General features: G+C 41.3%; 2 long non-coding RNA genes across 2 annotated transcripts in view; both read right to left on the minus strand.

Moving 5' to 3' along the window:
* The window catches only part of LOC138962846 (uncharacterized), a 188,730-nt gene that overhangs the window by 75,739 nt on the left and 93,418 nt on the right, over positions 1-19,573 (minus strand). The window lies entirely within an intron of this gene.
* Positions 13,668-15,079, minus strand: LOC138962838 (uncharacterized). Its single transcript, XR_011454616.1, has 2 exons — positions 14,865-15,079; positions 13,668-14,166 (listed from the first exon to the last, which is right to left on the minus strand). It is a non-coding gene; the product is annotated as an uncharacterized lncRNA (long non-coding RNA).

The raw sequence follows: 19,573 nt of genomic DNA on the forward strand, positions 1-19,573 counted from the left end.
CACGATCGACAACTCTGTGTGGCTGGTGGAAGCCATCTTGTGATCACAACTTTCGGCTGTAAACATCCGGAAAGACAGCCACAGGAACACGTTGAATACCGGCACGGTTGGCCTAGTGGTAAGGCGTCCGCCCCGTGATCGGGAGGTCGTGGGTTCGAACCCCGGCCGGGTCATACCTAAGACTTTAAAATTGGCAATCTAGTGGCTGCTCCGCCTGGCGTCTGGCATTATGGGGTTAGTGCTAGGACTGGTTGGTCCGGTGTCAGAATAATGTGACTGGGTGAGACATGAAGCCTGTGCTGCGACTTCTGTCTTGTGTGTGGCGCACGTTAAATGTCAAAGCAGCACCGCCCTGATATGGCCCTTCGTGGGCGGCTGGGCGTTAAGCAAAAAACAAACAAACAAGCAAACACGTTGAATTTCCCATCGCTCAGCTAAAAATCTGACTGCTTCCGCTTGAACGCATCAAACTGTCGCTATCCGTTTTATTCAATGTTTATTCAGAAGGGAAAAACACACTTCAGAAACATAGCTATATAGTTGCCTTCCACTTGAACATTTGTGTTTGTTTGTTTGCTTAACGCCCAGCCGACCACGAAGGGCCATATCAGGGCGGTGCTGCTTTGACATATAACGTGCGCCACACACAAGACAGAAGTCGCAGCACAGGCTTCATGTCTCACCCAGTCACATTATTCTGACACCGGACCAACCAGTCCTAGCACTAACCCCATAATGCCAGACGCCAGGCGGAGCAGCCACTAGATTGTCAATTTTAAAGTCTCAGGTATGACCCGGCCGGGGTTCGAACCCACGACCTCCCGATCACGGGGCGGACGCCTTACAACTAGGCCAACCGTGCCGGTCCCACTTGAACATATGAGATCGGAAAGATATAATATGTTAGAGCGATGAACTGATTAATTCCGTGGGTAATATTAAGGATCACGTTAACCGGAAACTTGAGGTCGGGGAAAAAAATTCTAAATACAAGAAATGAAATCAGCAACCGGCCACGCTTACCGGTTGGTATTTTGGTTGTCATTTGTTATAGTCTCTGACATTTAGGCCAAACAAAAATATATGTTTGTTTAGGGTAACATGACCCCCAAATATAGGGTCGGTAGGTCGGCTTTTTTTTAATTTTATTTTTTTATTTTTAGTCTCGGTATGGTTCTCAAAATGTGCCAGAGTTTTTTGGTTTTTTGTTTAATTTTGAGAAATGATAAAAAGTTTTAGCGTCTGCGGGAAAAAATAGGGTCGGTGGGGTAACAACATATTTTTTTGTTTGGCCTTATAATGAAATCGCTGTTTTATATTTGGTTTCACTGGTTGACATCACAGAGTAACTGGCGTCTTTGAGGGGCAGGACTCGGACTTGTAAAGAAATCCCGGTTAAGAAAAGGCTAACACGTTATAAATTGCATAAAAAAATTTTTTTTTAAATCCCTGCGCTTAGAACTGTACCCACGGAATACGCGCGATATAAGCCTCATATTGATTGATTGATTGATTGATAACACGACAGACTGTGGAAAATACAGAGAGGCTTTAGATATATAGAGAATACTACATGGCTTGCTGTGTCGTACCAGATTTACACGAGTTGTTTGTTTAAATATTGAACTGCGAGCGAAAGCGAGCTGTTCACTATTTGAAAAAGCAACGAGTGTATTCTGTTTATCCTACATACTGTATTTACGTGTATTTTACTCAAAACGTCCCGCAGTCGAGGAGACGCTTCTTTTGTAACCTCGATCTCTTCCATAGCCTCGTGCAATCTCTTTCAAAGCAATTGAAACGTCACTCTGGAAAGTGTTGCGTGACGTGTTAGTTCTACAAATTCATCGAGGGGAATTAGCGAGTGCACATTTTTTTCCCATAATGACGTTTGTCTCGGTGACTTTGGCATCATAAGCAGTGGAAAAACAGGTCCCAGCCAGACTTGCTTGACATGACCTCATTTACATGATACACACACGTGTGGTTTGAACGATATTTTTATGTAATGAGTGGTATCTCTCACGTATGTAGGATAAAGATGGAGACAGGTTGGTGAATATCGTAAAAATATACATGAACAGGCATAATGGGTTTCCCCTGAGGCTGAGATATGGTCGTTTTGAAGCTGATAAAGATCTTTCTGATTGCTGTAACCTACATTAGCCAAAATGTCTCGTGAAATCTGTGTTTCCGCAAGAACATTATACCGATTACGAAGCGGGAAATGACATAGTTTTCGATCCTGACGCAAGAGTTAGCGTCCCCAAGGTCAACAGTGATGGAAGAGTTGTCTTTTCCCAAGGGTGAGTATTTGGCTGCGTTGATGGATGGGGGAGCTTTCCCAAGGGTGAGTATTTGGCTGCGTTGATGGATGGGGGAGCTATTAGCAAGTGATTTAGGCTAGTCGGGCGATCGCGCTGACTGAGAACCAGACCATCTGGGAATTGGATGTGAATTGATTGAGAAACTGGTTACGTGAGAACCATGGATATTTGATAAAATGCATGCGAGTGATATGCGAATCTGAGAGGATTGTGAGTGTGGTTATATGTAATTAGTTGAGATGGATGAGAGTGATTATGTGGAAATCCACGCCGACTATGAATCTTAAATGTATCATGGAGTATGAGTCCCCACAAGTGTGACCCACAATTGTGTTGGTTAAAGCCTATATATAGCTTCTGCCATCGTGACCTTTGTCACAAAGTTGAATTGTGCCAGCAGAAAGTTGCGATGATTTGTTCGCATAGTTACGCACTCCAACAATAAAAACATTTGAAATTTGAACTGTAAATTGATGCATCGATCTCTGCTAGGACTTTGGATTTCTGTTGAAATATATTTTGCTTCTGACGACTACATCATAACACGATCCAAAATAAATGAAAGTCATCCTGCCCGAAGGATCTTTCTTGGAGATAAATGTCAGCGTTATGTGGTTTCAGTCTGTTGGAAGCATTTTAGCTGTGAATACTAATGAATGTCAGTGGCCATTTCGTAAGAAGATTGATTGGATCATTTTCAAAACTCATCGGCTGAAGCTTTAAATAGCTGCAAGTTGCGAAGGAAGAAGCGTGGGAACTCTTGCATAAAACGATGTATTTTGTCTTATTTCAAGCACCTCGATCCCTTTGCGATGTTAGGTGCAAGAGTCAAAACTTTGATTTCCAATTTTAAATACTTTGCGCAGGGGATGAAGAAGATGGGTCAAGCATTTTACACGCTCGAGCCAACTCTTGATCCTTTTGCAATATAAAGTGCAAGAAGTGAAAATGACCTCTTCCCACCCCCACCTCCCATCCCCGCCCCCCCTCCCATTTCATATATTTCATACCAAGAAGATTGGTGCGGCATGATCGTATTATATACACAATCGACCCCCACACTCAATCCCTGTAGTTAGTAGCAAACAACTGCATTTGGAGGGAGGATGTTTCAGATTCCAGGCTCTCGAACGTTAAATTGTGTAAACGTTTGTGAGGCGACAGATGGTATCAACACTTCAAATACTTTATAAAGAAAATGACGCAGATAGATCAAGCATATTACCCCATCGCCCCCCCCCTCCACCCCGCCCCCCTTAAACCCCAAGCTCATACCCCCCTCCCTCCTACCAATCTATTTGCAGATCCAGCAAACATATGATGCGTATTGAAGATGTTCCAGATTTCAGAATCTCCCCTGGACCCCGTACTGTGTACATGCTTGAGAAGCGCGAACTGTAGATTTTAATCTGTAACCTTTTGTTTGGCTTCAGCTCTTTCGCTCATCAACCAGCGTTTATTGCCCCGGGCTGGCGATGTATGTAACACTTCAACGTGAATATATGATTATGCCTCATGTGTCCTGAAGCCGGTGCAAAACCTTCGGCAAAATCCATCAGTTTTTTGTTAATCTTTAACTTTTTTGCCTCCTGTCTTTTTTTATACAGTCTGTGTGTGTGTGTGTGTGTGTGTGTGTGTGTGTGTGTGTGTGTGTGTGTGTGTGTGTGTGTGTTGTGTGTGTGTGTGTGTGTGTGTGTGTGTGTGTATGTGTGTGTGTGTGTCTCTATGTGTCTCTATGTGCTATTCGTGTTTATTGCTATTGATTCTGAAAAGTGAGTCAGTTCTTCGTGTGGATTTAAAACTGTTTGTCGTTACCTCTTCCATATTGCGCCGTTATGTCGATTTTATCAGGCTGTTCCTTATTTCCGTTTTATCCACACCAAATATACTGATAACGAATGACATATCCACGAATGTTTTATTCTTTTATTTAATAATGAACCAACGAAATATTTACCAGAATTTGACCGACAGACATGTAATGGAAAAAAATGAAGATTTCCGAGGTTAGTCCTGCACGCTGCTTTTTCAATCTGAAGATGTCAAGAGTATGATGCGGCTTTCGGTCGATTTTAACATCAGTCACTGCTATGTTGTTGTTGTATCTTGTTGTTTGTTTGTTTGTTATGTGTTTGTTTGTTTGCTTGCTTGTTGTTGTTTTTTTGTCGATGTAGCAATGGCGTCTTTTTGTTGATGTAGCAATGGCGTCTTTTTGTCGATGTAGCAATGGCGTCTTTTTGTCGATGTAGCAATGGCGTCTTTTTGTTGATGTAGCAATGGCGTCTTTTTGTCGATGTAGCAATGGCGTCTTTTTGTCGGATTTGAAATGCTGTGTCTTTCTGTTAATGTTCACCGATCATTGTAACGCCAATGTTCCGTTTTTCATCTTGTCTATGCACTCTCCCTCTCCTACCCCCTCCCCTTCACACACACACACAGACAGACACGCACACACACCCTCGCTTCCCCCTTCTTTTCAAGCTTTTCTTGAAAAAGAAAAATTCTTCTCTGCTGGTATTGAAAACTGCCGACACAGCTCGAATTCGAATTATCGAGCTGCAGGCAAGGTCTTTGCGAGTAATCTGAGAACTGTTCGTTGGCAGAGCGAGCACAAGCGCCAACATCGATTTTTATGCATTGATTTTTTTTCTTCACACTATATGATCAGCGCAGACTTCAGCGAAGAATAATTATTGCATGTTATTGATGTCTTCATTTTGGTATTAATGTCTTGAATATGTTTCTGGTTCCCGGGGAGAAAATATAATCACGATGTCAGTGTCTTGTTTAAAAACATTTTTCAATCAGAATAGGGCGAAAGGGAGGGGGGGGGGTGGGGTCGTATTTTCGATCAAAGCGGCTCAGTGCAGGATGGACTCTCAATTTCTGTCTGTCTGTCTGTCTGTCTGTCTCTCTCTCTGTCTCTGTCTGTCTGTCTCTCTCTCTCTCTCTCTCTCTCTCTCTCTCTCTCTCTCTCTCTCTCTCTCTCTCTCTCTCTCTCTCTCCCCTCAAGCGCCTTAAACCTTTATCCTTGTAAAATAAAGTTCGTTCGTTCGTTCGTTCGTTCTCTCTGTCTCTCTGTCTGTCTCTGTCTGTCTCTCTTGTCTCTGCCTCTCTCTCTCTCTCTGTCTGTTTCTCTCTCTCTCTCTCCATCTCTCTACATCTCTCTCACTTTCTCGTCGCAAGCAGCCTCCACACAGACACTCTAATGAGGACACGGGTGCACGCTCCATCCCAAACCACCATTCCCACTTCTACCCTCCACCACCTCCACCCCCGCCGTCCTCCCACCACTACCCTTCACTTATTCCCACCCGTACCCCTGTTAACCTGCCCCCTCCATTTACCTACCCGCCCACCCAGTCTACACGAGAGTCTGTCGGTCAACTGGCGCATGCAGTGACCACGCCAACGCAACCAATTTGGCAATACGCAAGCAGCGCAATTGCGCCGCCCATTCGCCCCTGTCCGCAAATTCGCCCTACCAGTCATCAGCAGTTTGCGGTCCCTCCCCCCGGACACCCACCTGTCTACAGCCAGTCTGCTGACCGTGTCCAACTGCCGCACCTGTCGTCACAGCTCAGTGCAAATGCAGTTCAGCTGCTGAATTTAATTTCAACTCAGCTGATGTGTTAAAAGCTTAAAACTGAAGGCTGTGTAAGTTAGGTGACCTTCGGACTGGTCGGAATATTTTAGTTTGTTTAACAGTATTGAGCGTTGTATCTGCTCCGTGCATAGTCACAAACAGCATCAAATGCAGCAACTAGTGTGTGTGTGTGTGTGTGTGTGTGTGTGTGTGTGTGTGTGTGTGTGTGTGTGTGTGTGTATGTATGTGTGTCTGTGCGTGAGTGCATGTGTATGTGTATGTGTATGTGTGTGTGTGTGTGAGCGCGATCGCCGGGTCGCCTTGGACAAACATTATTTGGTTCAATTTTCTTGTAGTGTTATACAACCTAGAGCTTGTGTTACGCTTAAAATCTTACGATAAAGTTCGAAGCGTTTTTGCACCTTGTGCAGTGACTATACCTGTGTTTCTAGTTGTGCCTTGCGTTGTACTCGGACTGCCTGTCTGTGTGACGTGACGTGGACACTGAGGAAAGAGTGTGTTTCCTTCCCTTCGGTTCTAGCACTTCTCCATATCGTCTGATCGACCCGTCGTTGCACATTGTTTAGAACTCTATTGTGTAATTCGTAGACGACAAGGACTTTGCCTTTTTTAGCAAATCTTGAACTTTCACTCTACAACGTCCAGTGTGTGCGGATTGTGTCTGCTTCTGTGTGTACTCTTAACATTTATAAGCATGTCGGCACTAGCTCCAGCCGCAGGACTGAATATCGGACACTTAAACATTTATCATCTCTTGAACAAAATTCCTGATCTCTGCGTGTTATTAAATCAACATTCTCCCATAACCCATTTGTTTGGGATTTCAGAGACTAGGCTGGACTCACGCATCTGTGATGATATGTTGCGGATACCTCACTATTCTGTTATCCGACGCGACAGTATGGAAGTACAACATACTGGTCTTGCTGTTTATGTCCATGATTCCATTGCAAAGTTTGTTAAGCGCAGGGCTGATCTGGAAGTGAAAAGTATTGAATGCCTTTGGCTTGAAATTTCTTATAAGAATTCGAATTCTTTTCTCCTCGGTTTTGTATATAGAAATCCCGCATCCAATTCAGCTTGGTCTGACGATTTTATTGATTTGATGGATAACATCAAATGTAATAATCGCAATGTTTTGTTACTTGGTGATTTTAACATAGACTTGCATAAAACCCAGACAGCCTGGCGCTCAGTTACATCTCTCTTTGGATTCCATCAACTTGTGAACACCTCAACCAGATTGACTGATACAACATCAACGTTGATTGACCACATTTACACTAATAATATTTCCATGGTGTCAAACGTGAAAACTGTACCTTCAAGCATCAGTGACCATTGTTCAGTATTTTGTTCTTGGTCGTTCAAGTTACCTAAGCCGGTGCACAAGGGCCATACAACTATTGAATATAGAAGCTTTAAAACGTTTGATGAAACTAAATTCTTCTTTGATCTCAGTTTAGCACCATTTTCCTCTGTGTTTAATCATGTTGTTGCTGACGAAGCGTTGGGCGCCCTTTTAGATATATTTTATCCTATAGTGGATAAGCATGCCCCACTACGTCACCACAGAGTGAAATATCCATCTCTTCCCCCATGGTTGACGGAACAGATTATAGAAGCCATGTCCCTGCGTGATTTTTACAAAGCAAACAACATGAAGTCTGATTTTAAGAAACAAAGGAATAAAGTGACAGAATTAACACGTCAAGCAAAAGCAAATTACTTTAATACATTAATCGAGGACAAGAAAGATATTGCAACTGTTTGGCGTGCTGTTAATAACATATTAGGTAAATCTAAACAGAACTCAAATCGGTCTGCCACAACCATCTCCCCTGAAGATTTTAATAACCATTTTTTGTCCCTTGCCAATAGGCTAAATGAATCTGCAAAATGCGACAGTCCTGATTCTGACCTTGAAGTCTCTCTCACAAAATTACATGATTTTTGCAATGACAAATGTAAACCGGACGATTTTTTTACTATTCCAGACATGGCAGTGCATGAGGTAGGTAAGGCGCTAGAAGGCCTTGAGAATAAAAAGTCCATGGGTCCTGACAAGATTCCTCCTTACTTGGCCAAATTAGCTCTACCATATATTGTGGAGCCACTCACCTATGCGTATAATCTCTGCATAAAGCAAAATACTGTACCTAGTTTACTAAAAAGAGCAAAAGTAATTCCACTCCATAAAGGCGGAAATTTATCCGACCCAAATAATTTTAGACCCATTTCCTTATTACCCATTTTATCCAAACCATTGGAAAAACATATTCACAAACATTTGCTCGCGTACATAGAAAGCAGAAACCTTTTCCATCAATTTCAATCTGGTTTTCGAACAAATCACTCTTGTCACAGCGCCCTTACCACGCTATGCGACACCTGGTTGTCTGCAACAAACCGATCTGAAATCAGTGGTGCTGTGTTTCTCGACTTTAAAAAAGCGTTTGATCTTGTTGATCATTCAATTTTACTGAAGAAATTACAGTTGTATCTCAGAAACAGTTCAGTGTGTAACTTTTTTGCTTCCTATTTACAGGACAGATCTCAATATACTGCCCTAAACTGTAAAATATCTACTGAGGAGACTGTGAAATGCGGGGTGCCTCAAGGGTCAGTGCTTGGGCCGATCTTGTTCTGTCTGTATATCAATGATCTGCCACTGCACATTTCTGACAGTAATGTAAGAAGTGATTTTTTTGCTGACGATTCGTCTCTTCACTCAAGTGGAAAGTCTGTTACAGTAATAGAGTCCTCCCTTCAAACAGCTTTAAACGATGTAAATAACTGGTGTAGTGCTAATGCTATGCTTGTCCATCCAATAAAAACTAAAAGTATGGTAATTGCAACCAGACAAAAACATCAGATTTCTCCACTCAAACTAAATCTTACTATTGGTACGCAATCAATTGAACAAGTTCAACAGCATCGCGTTTTAGGGGTAATTCTTGATTGTGAATTCAAGTGGCAGGCACAAATACAGCATATTTGCAAGAAAGTAGCCAAGAACGTTTTCCTCCTATCCAAGTTAAAGCAATATACCGACAGAAGGACTCTGGAAATGTTCCACCATGCTCATGTAATGCCTCACATTAATTATGTTTCGACGCTCTGGGATGGCAGCAGTGATGTCCACTTGAAAAAGTTAGACTCTCTCTATCGTCGCTCGGCCAAACTCATCGTAAAGGATAATGCCTCAACAGATATGAAATTAAAAATGCTTAACTTTCTTCCACTGGAAAAGCATCTCAAGTTAAACAAAGCCATTTTCATGCATAAATTGTATCACGGTAAAGTGCCGATTTACATTACATCATTATTTAATAAAGCTACCCACAGATATGGGTCGGTCAACTTGATCCCACCAATTCCACGAATTGACCTGTATAAAACCAGTCTTGCTTTTTCGGGTACTTCAGTTTGGAATTCACTTCCATCATCCTTTAAGCACCTAAAGTCATTAAAAAGTTTTAAAAAATGTGTAAAAAACCACTTAATGTCTGACTGAGTAGTTTAACGCCTTTTGACTTACCAAACTTAGTATTACGTCAAAAATATGCTGTGCATTGTATATTCTGAACATATTTTTGTTACTCTATTGCTACATGTTCGATTGCCACCAGCTTGTATATATAATTACCTGCATAGTATGCATTTGATTTTATGAATAACCACATATGTATGATCTTCATGCCTCATCTTTATCATCATCATCATCATTATCATCATCATTATCGTCATCATCATCATCATCGTCATCTTTATTATCACGTTTTCCGACCTCCTATTGTTGGTTAACTATTTAACTTTTTAATTTTTAATTTTTTTTTATATTTTTTTATTTTTTTTTTTATTATATAATTGTGTGTCTATGCGTCCCAAGGACAGATTGTTAGAAAAGGCGTAGCCTTAAATCTAAATCCTTGTAAAATAAAGTTCAATTCAATTCAATTCAATTCAATTCAATTCAATTCAATTCAATTCAATTCACTCTCTTTCTCTCTCCATCTCTCTCTCCATCTCTCTCTCCATCTCTCTCTTTTTTTCTCTCTCTCTCTCTCTCTCCCCCCTCTCTCTCTCTCTCTCTCTCTCTCTCTCTCTCTCTCTCTCTCTCTCTCTCTCTCTCTCTCTAATAAAGGTACCCTTATGCATACAATTATTCATGGATGTGTACCTCAAACCATATTTTCCAAATTCACGTTAAAAACTTCACGCCAATTGATGAGACTGAACATGCCTAGGATTGACCTATTCAAATCTAGTTTAGTCTATTCAGGTAGCAGTCTCTGGAACACTCTTCCGTCAATCCTACGGCAAAACTAGCAGCACAAACGTTTTTAAGACTAGATATATACGTCTTATCTCATGAAGTCTAAATAAACATCTGTTGTCGTTAGAATGGTTGTTAAAACCAACAACCGATGCTTTTTAACAATGTATTATTATTTTTATATGGCATTTACAGCTTTGTTGCATCAGTGCAATCTACTCTATAATTCTTAACTCATGTCAAATGAACTTAAATTAACGTTAAATAAAGAATTGTTCTTGTTCTCTCTCTCTCTCTCTCTCTCTCTCTCTCTCTCTCTCTCTCTCTCTCTCTCTCTCTCTCTCTCTCTCCCTCCCTCCCTCCCTCCCTCCCTCCCTCCCTCCCTCCCTCCCTCCCTCCCTCCCCTCCCTCCCTCCCTCCCTCCCTCCCTCCCTCCCTCCCTCCCTCCCTCCACCCATTGCACCTCGGTTCGACCGAAGCTAAGTTAAGAATAAATTCCTGTTGTGCAGCGGGATAAAGTATTCCCTCATACCTCGGAGATATACCTTCACTCGCTCGCAGCGACGTCACGTGACATTTTAGATGGTGGAAAGAATGCTGTCGCTTATCGGCACTGGGTGCAGTGCCTTTGTAGTGCACTTGCACTAGAACGGCACTGGGTCCAGTACCCGCTCCGGCGTCGAAGCATTTTCCACTAAAAAGTGCACAAAATTTGACCTATTTCGTCGCCTATAGGGGACGGAAAGAATGTCATTTCAATGGTGTGATAACGTTCTTTCCGTCACGTGACGTCGCTGCGAGCGAGTGAAGGTATATCTCCGAGGTATGAGGGAATACTTTAACCCGCTGCACAACAGGAATTTATTCTTAACTTAGCTTCGGTCGAACCGAGGTGCAATACCTCCTCTGTCTGTCTCTTTCTCTCTCTCTCTCTCTCTCTCTCTCTCTCTCTCTCTCTCTCTCTCTCTCTCTCTCTCTCTCTCTGTGTGTTACCCCTCAATGGGCGAGGGCCGGATGGAAAAAAGCATGTATACATTGCTTATTCTGTCACCCTCGATAAATAGATTTCAATTGAATTCAATTCAATTCTCTCTCTCCCTCTCAGGCATAGAGACAGAAACACAGACAGGCAAGGACCGATGGTACTGGTGGCCTGAACCGAGCAGAGGATTTGACAAAACATAGGAGGCAATAAAACCCCTATAGGTTAACGAACTGTGTGCCTTGTTGGAGAACGTGGGGCACACTGAACATGCAGATAACTACGCAGGCGTGCATAAAGTAGTGCACTGTTTTTAAATCAAGCTGTAAACTTGAACCTGCGAGTCTGATTTCATTTTTAGTCTACAAAAAGCAGAATAACGAAGAGGGAATAATAATAACTAGTAGGGTAGTAGCAACTTCGGTTTTTCTTTCATAGAAAACAGAAACATGTGTGCTTTGTATGTGTGCTGAAGGAACCAAAACAACTCAACTCACAAAGTTCAAGTTCTTGTCTTGGGTTGGACAAATATCCACTGTTGAACGTTTTACAAGGACATATATTGTCTTTGCATTCATGCAGTTACGATGCCAACACGAAACATGTTGGGTTCAGGTCCACGTCATATTTCGTTGAAACTGAACCGCCGGCCAACATTGTTAGGGGCAAAATACACCTGCGCAGAGTCAGCGGCGCTACATGCTGCGATAGGGATTATGACGAGTACTTGGCCTGTTTTCTTTTCACGCAACGTGTAGCGGGCTGGGAAAAAAACCTCAGGTCTTCAGTTGAAAGACTCTGTTGTTGTTGACTTGAGTATGAGGATTGTCTCTGCTTTTGAGCAGAGAACTGTTTAGTTTGAAGATCACGTCTTGGTTGAAAGTGCGCCACAGGTCAGGATTGTCTCTGAATTCGCGTTTTGAACTTCTTCCATTACATACGCATCTAGGTTCAAGCTCATGTCTTGAGCTGAAATACACTGTTGTTTAGTCAGTGCAACCGATGAGGATTGTCTCTGAATTCGCGTTTTGAACTTCTTCCATTACATACGCACCTAGGTTCAAGCTCATGTCTTGAGCTGAAAGACACTGTTGTTGAGTCTGTGCCACCGATGAGGATTGTCTAGCTCTGCATTATTTTGCGGTATATGAACTGTTGTTGATGCTAGCACGCTGCCAAAACGGTGTGAGGTATTGATGAAGTCAGGCTTGAAATTCATTCCTTGGTTTTGAGCATGCAGAGTGGGCCTTTCAGTGCTAATAGGTATTCCATGGCGGCGCTGTACTGATGTGGAAAATCAACAACCCCACAAAATACTAATAATTTTAAAAACAAACAAACTGTATGTTGGAGAGAAAAAGACACGATAATGTGCTGAGCGTGCACACAGTGTCAGACACGCAGAAGCAGAACGTGAATACGAACATAAGCAAGAAAGCACATGTATACATACGCTATCTGTTTTGAAACACACACACACACATACACACACACACACACACACACACACACGAGTACGCACATGCTCTCTCTCTCTCTCTCTCTCTCTCTCTCTCTCACACACACACACACACACTAACTATTGCGCGTCAGTACAAGAGCGGCGAAAGTGAGACGAGAGAGAGAGAGAGAGAGAGAGAGAGAGAGAGAGAGAGAGAGAGAGAGAGAGAGAGAGAGAGAGAGAGAGAGTCATATTAAATAAACCAGCAACTGTAGCTCACACGGTGTTAGACATCATCTTTTTTCTTCAGTATTGACCCTAGAGGGATGTAGCCTTCTATTTGCTCCACATGCTTTGACCTGGATCAGCCTCCACAAATCATGCAGTTGTCAAAATATTAGAAAGTTATAGATCATAGTGACCCCAACACGAGGCGAACCGCTGATAGACTACAGGGTGTAGACTTGTATCGTCCAGTTTCGCTGTCTCGAGAAGGGCACAATGTGAACTCATCAGATTACTCTACGTAAACACTATCAAAATGCAATTCAACAATGTTCTCGTACAATAAGTTGCACGTACGCTTTGAGCGATTTTGTTTAAGGGGAGGCACTGGTGTTAAAAGTGATTTTTTTTGTTTCATAACTCTTGGGTCAACAATTGTTTTAGAATTTAAGTACTCAGTCTATCTCCTGAGAAAATGGAAAAAAAATAAAAATTGGACCATCGGTTGCCATGGTAGCAATCCAAGATGGCCACCAAACTGCCCCTTTTTAAAACCCTAAGGCTTTTTTAAAACTGCATGAAATTTAGTTTTGATGCTTGTTATTTATACTTCAGCACAATGCCGAGAAACTGATTGAGGCTTTTTTTGATATCTCAAGTCATTTAAAAAATATCAATGATGAAAGTGAGTGATGTTGAATTTCATGAAAAAACGCCCCCCAAAAGGGTATAACTTCTCAAGAATTTTTTTTTTCAACAAATCCCTCAATCAGTTTCTGCAAAATAACACACTCAAGATGTACGCAAAGTTTCAACAACGCAAGTTTATTAGAAAAAAAGCCTTAGGCTTTTGAAGTGACAAAAAAGTAGTTTTGAGAAAATGCACAAAACATGAAGAAAATGATTTTTTTTCACACAAACGTTTAAGAAACATGTAACAAAACAACACTGACAAAACAACAAGTCTTGCTGAGTTCCACAAGAAAAACGGAAACTAAATTCAACAAAATGTAAAAAAAAAACAGCCAGTGTTCTGCAAGCACCAAGGAACCTGTTCCAAGGTCACAATGATCAACTCTCATCCGTTATGTGCACGCTGCATAAATTATGCCCATCCATAATTCCCAAATTGTTACCAGTGAAGCCTCTTATCTTGGACCTCTTTTGGACTTGCTTTGATTTATCAGGGAAATTTATAACAGTGTCCTTTACTTTTTATACTACGATATTAGGGTTGACTTCTGTGAATTGCCATGCAGTGCCATGGGTACTTTGGAAGCTCCTCTCCAGCTTCCACCTCACCATCTGTAGAGAACATAAATTCAAAATTAATAATATGATTACAAACTCAATACGGCTATTCACATTTTCCCAACAATGACACCCCCCCCCCTCCTACACACACATTTGAAAAACAGGTATTGTAATATGTGATAACACGTTATTTCGGCGCATGCTTATGTCAGTGCTAATAGTCAAGCAGTGAACAAAAAGATGTTGAAAAATCATGTGAACGGTGCTAAGGCAGTGCTGGTCTGGTCTACAGCTATTGCACATACTTCATGCGAGCGGCCCTCGCTTCGCATCTCTGTATGTATGTCTCTGACTGCATGCAGAAACCATATGGTCTGCATGGGAAGTATGACCACAAGCAATGTTCACTCACTGGTCCATGTGAATGCATGTTTGTTTGTGCCACAAGAAAACTTTGATCACAGGAGGAAGCTATAAGTAATATGCTCAAGAAAATAAATGAGGAAAGAACAGATGTTTTGCCCCAACCCTGACAAACCTTGTGACAACCAAGCTTCACAGTAGCGGCACATTACTGACTTTGCATCCTATTCAGTTTCTTTGCATCAGGGTGTTGTTAGTAAGATTCTCTTCTTCAGCAGTCACACACAGTCACACACATGAACACACAGAGCCAGAGCCGCAAACATAACCAAACACATGTATAAACTTCTACATTTCTGTCCAAAAAAAGAAGAAAAAATGCATACCTACTACAAGCTTTATCAGCTGCTTGGAATCTTTACTGCTCTGCTTGGGCTAGTATTCAGCTGCAGCAGATTTCCCAGGAGATGCATGGTGTTGCACCATGGCTGAACAAAGTCATTTTTGTATTGATTGTTCTTTTTTTAAGCAGTTTATTTGCTTTTTTCCCGAAAAAAGATATAGGGTCTGTCTTTTCGTTGCCATAAATGGCGAACTCCGTGTTGTCTTTACTGCCGTACACATTCCGCTCCGCAGCTCTAAAATAAGTCGTGGTTCAAAACACACATGGAAACGTGCTTCAAACGTACACCACCGATGGTGATTTCTTGCTCCAACCCAGCTGTTGCAAGGGAAGCAGCATAGTTTCCAGCCAATTTTCATTCTGGACGAAGTTGAATGCACAAACTTGATCTTCCGATTCGTTCGTAGCAATAGCAGACGACACTATCGACTCGCACTTTCTTTTTAAACTTCTGTCACGCCAGCCTCTGCAACTGATCTGATTTTACCCAATAATCATCCTTTGCGTGTCTAGCACTGAAATCGGGGTAAAACGTGTGATAAACTGAAGATTCCACAAAGATATCCAAGGAAAATCGCAGCTGTAGATGTTTCACATCGCCTTTGGCAAGATCTGGCGGAAATTGAAGAATATTGCATTCTGGGAAGGCCGAATCGAACCGAACGAGACCGAGCATAAACGAAGTTTAATATCCGCGATTCGATTGGTCAGTAGCGAAAATTGTTCATACGGAATTTCCCGGAATCTTCATCGGTTCTCTTCGGCTCTTTGGAATGTCTTCTTGTTGCTGTTACTAACGGCGCGAAACCAGTAAACGGAAATTCCCGTTGTCCGCGGTATGAACTGATCCTAGCAAAGAAAAGACAACTCATTCCAGTCATGCAAACGTGACTACCGTTCACGATTTGTTTGACTCACAGTCACCACTCAAACATACGCATTTTTTTGCTGTTTTGTGTGTTTTCAATACACAATTGCATACACATACATTGTTCATTTAGCCGTTTTGACCGTTTATGATTAATTCTGATCTAAAATCAGTACATCAGAGTAACCAGAAGAGGTTCAAAATCCAGAATCAGAAAGAAAACGGAAATGACCAGGGAACAAAAAAATCACTTTTTTCACTGTGGTGTCTGCCCTTAAAGAATTAATTTGTAGGGATGTATAGTTGCCTCCCCTCAAGTAATGAAAAAGCACGGACCATTAAAAAACGAGTCTATGAATCAGTATGATAATGTGTGCGTTGAATGTAATGGCAAATAGGACTTTGATAGTCACTGAGTGACTTCACTTGACATAACAAAGAAATCGACTGTTTTAGGTCATGTTCGAGTTTTGTAAGCTCCACAGTCATGACAGTATTGAATATTTTTTCAAACTATTATGACACAAACTATTGTCGCTTAGACACAAGACGTTTTAAACAATTCTACTTTTATTGTTTGCCTTTGGTAGTGATTCAAAAAGGAAAAATAACTCACGTTTAGGATGTTTCTGGGTGAATGCCGGCGTTCGGCTTGAACTTTGAATGTTTCCAGAGCTGTGTAATGGAGAATATTTTTTTCCGCAGTTGCAGTATTCAAGCCTTAACCCATGAAGAGGATCCTTCGATCAGCAAATCAAACTTTATTCATTAAAAAATAAAAATTATACTCGAGTAAACAACAAACAAAATTAAATCTGATTTTTGCCACCAGCTCAGAATTTAATTTTAATTATACATAATTTATCCTGCTGGTCTAAAAAGTCGAAGTTTGGTTTGGCGTCGTGATTTATAAGTGTCTATGCTGTCTGACAGTGACTTCCGTGCACTCAGTACCAGCGCACGTACTACACGTTTCCCTTTCGGTCTCCAGCTGTCACTACGTGACTGTTGCTTTTTTTTGTCCACAACCGATGGAGGCACACATTCCAACCTAGACCCGGAGACATACACAACAAATTCTCAGCCTGGCTGCTTTACTGGCTTGTACATAGTGGAGTGTGTGTGTGTGTGTGTGTGTGCGTGTGTGTGTGTGTGTGTGTGACTGTGTGTGCGTGTGTGTGTGCATACGTGCGTGTGTGTGTGCATACGTGCGTGCGTGTGTGTGTATAGGTGTGTGGTCGTGCCCATGTTTCGATGAAAGAGCCTTCGTAGTGTGTTTAAACACATGGAAATGACGATCGATGGGGAAAAGTTTGGCAGGATTTTGATAACTTCTTTCCAAGCCTTGCCAGAATGTCAGATTTGTTTTCTAATAATATTATGAAGGGGGATTTTTGACAGCATGTCAAAACAACATGGAAGTGATTTGCATTTATTTTCATACTGCACAACAGGTTGTTGTTGTTTTTTTGCTTGGGTGTTTGATTTATATATAGGGTGAATTGTCAACGACCGTGGAAGGATTTATAGCTGAGAAACAAATTTTGACAAAGATAAGTAGCAGAGCCTTTACCGCCCTCTGCTTTCCAGGGATATTATTGAACGACCAGGGATATTATTGAGCGTTCAGGGATATTATTGAACGATCAGGGATATTATTTAGCGACCAGGGATATTATTGAGCGATCAGGGATATTATTGAGCGATCAGGGATATTATTGAGCGATCAGGAATATTATTGAGCGACCAGGGATGTTATTGAGCGACCAGGGATAGTATTGAGCGATCAGGGATATTATTGAACGATATTACCTAAGATTCCCAGTGTCGTTTTTGGCACGAACAATGCATTTTAAATGATTGTGCCATTATTAGTTTTAACTATTCACCGTCCATAAGACAATGTCATAATGTAGAACCTATTTTTCTGCTCCGTTCATAATTATTTCAGTTAGGCCAAAAACAATAATAGGTGTGGTTAAGGTAACATAGCCAAAAAAAATAGGGTAGGAAGGTAGGCAATCACTTTTTTTTTAAACTTTTTTTTTCTAATGTGTACAAATTAAACCTACTTGACAGGGAAATAAGTGTGCGAATCGAGCGCTTTCGCTTTCATTGCGTTTTCCGCACTGGGGTTGTTTTTTTTTTTTTGGGGGGGGGGGGGGGGGGACAAATGTAAAAAACAGCTATAGGGTCGGCCCCTAAAAATAGGATAGGTCGGGTTACCGTAACCACACCTTTTTTTTTAGGCCTTATTAGAACTTACATATCAGATAAGAAAAGGCGGGACTCTTTTCTTTTTTTCTACTTTTTTTCCCAACATGTTTTTACTTCTTTTTGGTACATATATCACGTGACAACAACAACAAACAACAACATCAAACAACATCAAACAACATCAAACAACATCAAACAACAGCATCAAACAACATCAAAGAACATCATCAAACAACATCATCAAACAACAGCATCAAACAACAGCATCAAACAACAACATCAAACAACAACATCAAACAACATCAGACATAGAAGACTATGCTTTATCCTACATACGTGAGAGAGACACCCGTGAGATAATAATCGTTCAAATCACACGTGGGTATATCATGTAAATGAGGTCATGTCAAGCAAGTCTGGCAGGGACCTGTTTTTCCACTGCTTATGGTGCCAAAGTCAACGAGACAAACGTCATTATAGAAACACAAATTGCGCTCGCTAATTACCCTCGATGAATCTTTAGAACTAACACGTCACGCCAAACTTTCAGAGTGACGTTTCTTTGCTTTGACGTAATAGATTGCACGAGGCTTTAGAAGAGATCGAGGTTCCAAAACAAGCGTCTTCAATTTAGCTGCCTCGAATGCAGGACATTTTCAGTAAAATACACGTAAGTACAGTATGTTGGATAAACAGAATACTACATGGCTTGCTGTGTCGTACCAGATTTACACTCGTTGCTTTTTCAAATAGTGAACAGCTCGCTTTCGCTCGCAGTTCAATATTTAAAAAAACAACTCGTGTAAATCTGGTACGACACATACAGCAAGCCATGTAGTATTCTCTATATATGCATCTTCAAAAATAAAAGAACAAAAACAACAGGACAGCGCAATAAAAGGCACAATCACATAGCCCACAAGGCGGGACTCTTGAGTGAAAACAGATTGTATCTGTTGGAAGTGTGTACTGACTTTCTCACAGTGTACACAGTCTTGAAGTCTCGATAGACAGCGTGTGGTTCGAACTTGCATCCTTAATTCTCAATCGGGTTTTATCTTTGCGTTGAATTCCGGATCCCTCGGTGTGTTTTAAACAGTTGCTTACATTGGGGTTGGTAGTATCCACTAAAGTGTGTGCTTTCAGTGTAGACATTCTTGAGGTTCGATTCGACAGCAGCTTGTTTCTAACAATAACATCCTTACAGTCAAGCTTGTATCCCCAAAAAGTGTGTCCTGCAAAGTGTAGACATTCTTGAGGTTCGATTCAACAGTAGCTTGTTTCAAACAATAACATCCTTTCAGTCAATGTCGTATCCACTAAAGTGTGTGCTTTTAGTTTAGACATTCTTGAAGTTCGATTCGGCAGCACTTGTTTCAAACAATAACATCCTTACAGTCAATGTCGTATCCACTAAAGTGTGTGCTTTTAGTGTAGACATTCTTGAAGTTCGATTCGACAGCAGCTTGTTTCAAACAATAACATCCTTGCAGTCAATGTTGTAGCCACTAACGTGTGTGCTTTCAGTTTAGACATTCTTGAAGTTCGATTCGACAGCAGTTTGTTTCAAACAATAACATCCTTGCAGTCAATGTTGTATCCACTAA

This window comes from Littorina saxatilis, linkage group LG3, assembly GCF_037325665.1.
Source record: "Littorina saxatilis isolate snail1 linkage group LG3, US_GU_Lsax_2.0, whole genome shotgun sequence".
NCBI classification, from domain to species: Eukaryota; Metazoa; Mollusca; class Gastropoda; order Littorinimorpha; family Littorinidae; genus Littorina; species Littorina saxatilis.